The sequence below is a fragment of the Meriones unguiculatus genome, chromosome 4 (genome assembly GCF_030254825.1).
Source record: "Meriones unguiculatus strain TT.TT164.6M chromosome 4, Bangor_MerUng_6.1, whole genome shotgun sequence".
Lineage (NCBI taxonomy): Eukaryota > Metazoa > Chordata > Mammalia > Rodentia > Muridae > Meriones > Meriones unguiculatus.
In genome coordinates this window covers 46,680,992-46,685,265 of record NC_083352.1, presented here as the reverse complement: position 1 = coordinate 46,685,265, position 4,274 = coordinate 46,680,992, and positions in this window count along the sequence as shown.

Genomic DNA, 4,274 nt, shown 5'->3' with positions numbered 1-4,274 from the left:
TGTCCTTAGCCATCAGAGACATGCAAATCAAAACGACCCTGAGATTTCACCTTACAACACACCAGAATGGCTAAGATCAAAAACTCATATGACAATACATGCTGGAGAGGTTGTATAGAAAGGGGAACCCTTCTCCAATGCTGGTGGGAATGTAAACTGGTACAACCACTTTGGAAGTCAATCTGGCACTTTCTCAGACAATTAGGAATAGTGCTTCCTCAATACCCATCTATACCACCCAAAATTTTTTCAAGTACACAACGAGGACATTTGCTCAACCATGTTTGTAGCAGCTTTATTTGTAATAGCCAGAACCTGGAAACAATCCAGATGTCCATCAAGGAGGAATGGATACAGAAATTGTGGTATTTTCACACAATGGAATACTACTCAGCAATCAAAAAGGAGGAAATCATGAAATTTTCAGGCAAATGGTGGGATCTAGAAAAGATCATTCTGAGTGAAGTATCCCAGAAGGAGAAAGACAAACACGGTATATACTCGCTTATATAGACCTACAAGATATGATAAACATAATGAAATCTATACACCTAAAGAAGATAAACAAGAAAGCAGACACTGGGTAAGATGATCAATCCTCACTTAGAAAGACAAATGGGATGTGCATTGGACATATGACAGGAGTCTACCACAGAAGGCATCTGAAAAACTCTACCTAGCAGTATTTCGAAACAGATACTAAGTCTCATAACCAAACCTTCAGCAAAAGGGGAGTTAGTATGACATGGAAAGGACAGGAGCTCCACAAGGACCAAATATATCTGGGCACAGGGGTCTTTTCTGAGACTGACACTCCACCAAGGACCGGGCATGGATATAACCTAGAACCTTTGCTTGAATGAAGCTCGTGGTAGCTCAGTAACCAATTGGTTTCCCATAGTAAGGGGAACTCAATGGCAGGCTCTTTGACCTCCCCACCCCCCAAGGGAGGAGCAGTCCTGCTAGGCCACAGAGGAGGTCTCTAGAGATACCTGAAAAAACAGGGTCAGATGAAAGTGGAGGAGGTCCTCGCCAATCGGTGGACTTGGAAAGGGGCAGGGAGGAGATGAGGGAGGGAGGGTGGGAGTGGGAGAGAATAAGGGAGCAGGATACAGCTGGGATATAGTTAATAAAATATAACTAATAATAAAAAATTAAATTAAATTAAACAACTGTATCCACACTTAATTTAATACAATTTATGAGTTCTAGCTTATAATATAAAAAATAAGCTGTCAAGAATAATAAACAAACTTCTTTTGACTTCCAGCAACCATTGCCTTAGTGCAATACTCCAGACCAAGATTGTTAAAATGGTCAGGAGTTACATATGTTAAAAAGTTACATATAAGATATATTGATACTATTATTTTATTGATTTTATTATTACTTACTTCCTGTTTTTGCCTTTGGGTGACCAAAGTTTTATGTAATATGTAGATGATGTTTACATAATAGTATGTCTCTGTGTTACTCAGTATCTTCACAAAGATAGATACAGATGATGGCAGATGTCCAGAGACAAGAGATATCATTTTAAATGAAGGTGGAATTTCTTCTGCAATTTAATATATTTGCAGTATCTCGTAATATGTTTCCATTTTAAGGAAAAAAAACATGGTACCATGATAACAATATGAGCAAACGTAGAGAAATAAAATAACCATACACATTCAAGGAAGAAAATTAAATTTATCCATATTGAAGAGTTGCTGAAACCATTGAACAGGGCTAAAGAAATCAGTTTTTCTCATCCTGGGATACTTTGTGACAAGAGTTAATGGAAATGGTACAGAACAAAAGTGGGGAAGGAACAGCAGACCCTGCCTGTTTCTGTAGATCTCAAACGAACTTGTTTCTAAGCAAATATTCTAGAACTTAAAAGAGAGACAATGGAAGAATGGAACTTACACTTGCCTTTGTTATGTCAGGTTTTAAATAAAAGTGTTATTCCACGTAGGCATCTGAATAAGGTTGTAACTGCTAAGACCATGGGATCCAATAATTCATCTTTTGGTAAGCCATTAAATAGTTAAGTTCTATGAAAATAGGCATCTATACTTATATATATTTGAACACACTCATACAAGCACACACAGAAATGGTAAGAAATCATGTTCTACATGCATGCATATAAAACATTAAGAAGACAAATGTAATTTTTGGATAAAAGTTTTATTTGGATAGTGCTTCTAAATTATTTTTATTTTGATTTTATCAGTCATAACTTGAAACACACTCAATAGGACTACATGTTAGAGTGAGAAAAGTCCAGTAGTAATTAGGGTAAATAGATTAATAAATAGGATGAGACTGTAGAGAAGAGAGGAGATATTATCAAACATAATGAATGGCCATTTACTTAGAAGTATCTCTATTATGATGACACTTAACACAAAATTATCAGAACATTATATTCTCTAAAAATAATGTAACAGGTAGTCTGACTCTTGAAGCATTTTTATTAACTTTCTTATTACTTAGTTTTGAGAGATTAATATAATTTAAGTTCATTCACAGACATACTAAATGAATCTCTGATCATGAATAAAATTCACATTTCATAATAATTGCCAAGCAAGTTGTTGAAAATCATGAAGAGCAACACAATTCGGTACTTTACTCCCAAGCCAGAAGTGTTGCTTTGGCTGCTTTCTCCTGAGGATTTTGTTTTTTCCTGTGAGCTCTGTGTATCCTATGACATGAGTCTCCCATTGTGCAAATTACCTACTGAGTACTCAGGAACCTCTTTTACTCTAAGTGTGAGGTTGATTTTCAATCTGAGACAACTTCTCTTCAAAGGCTAAGCAAAGACTCATAATAACAATATTTGATTTCTCTCTTAATCAACTATTAAACGAAAGCTTATTGATTATACAATTAAAATTATCATTACTGAAATTTAATTACCAAATTCATACAAAAATAATATAGACTTTTAGCATAGGTACTTTGTCTTAACTGTTCTATTGTTACCCCACTTCCAGTATCAACATAGGCATTGTTTGATTGCTGTGAAGAGACACTATGACAAAGGCATTTAACTGAGTGCTTACTTACAATTTCAGATGAGTAGTTCATTATAAACACTGTAACAAGCATGGCACTGGAGTAGTAGCTGAGAGTTAAATCCTGATCTACAGTCAGAGAGCTAGGGAGAGAGAGAGAGAAACAGAGACAGAGACAGAAAGAGCTCACCCCCAATGACATACTTCTTCAAACCAGGCCAGATCTCCTAATCTTTCTAACCCTATCAAAGAGTCCCATTCTCTGATGATTAAGAATCCAAATATGTAAGTGAACTGGGGGCCATTATTATTCAAACCACTACAAGTACCTTTGACAAAGAAAATCAAAATTCAAAATTCAAAAAATTAAGAAAAAGTATAGATAATAAAGCTCCGATCATTAAAGATGTAAGAGTGTTTGAAATGAATGCCCATTCAGGATTTCATTCTTGGTAGTGAAATATAGGGCTTCCTTTCCCTAATTTTGTCTTTCTTCTGAAGTTTTGAATATACAAGTAAGTAGATCATGATTTTTCCTCATACAATAGCATTGTTAGCATGTTGTAACAGGAGGAAAAGCAATATTCTAGATTGAGTTGAGAATTTTGGTCAGAGTTGATTGAACTTGTGGCACGCTTAGCTGGACAATAGAAATGACAGGTACAATGAGAGAAGCTTGAAACACAGTAAACAGTTGGGTCTTTTGTAGATTTGAAGTGTGATTTTTCTGTTAGGATAAATCATTATTATTATTTTTTAATATATAAATTAGATACTGAAACATGCTAAACAGCAGAACAACTGATTTTTCAAGAGAATGATAATTCCACTTTGGTGCAAAGTTCTTTTTTTTAACTTTTATTAATTATACTTCATTCACTTTGTGTCCCCCCCCATAAACCCCTCCCTCCTCCCTTCTCAATCCTACCTTCCTCCCTCTTCTTCAAGCATGCCCTTCCCCAAGTCCACTGATAGGGGAGGTCCCCCTCTCTTTCCTTCTGATCTTAGTCTATCAGATCTCATCAGGAGTAGCTGCATTGTCATCCTCTGTGGCCTGGTAAGGCTGCTCTCCACTCAGGGGGAGGTGATCAAAGAGGCCAATCAGTTCATGTCAGAGGCAGTCCCTCTTCCCATTACTATGGAAGCACTTGATGTAAAGTTCTTATACAGGATGGTAGCTTCACCAATGGTTTCTTGAACTATTAATTGTGGTTGATCATGGAAGATTCATTTTTAAGAACAGTAATTCATCAATTGTGGAGATAG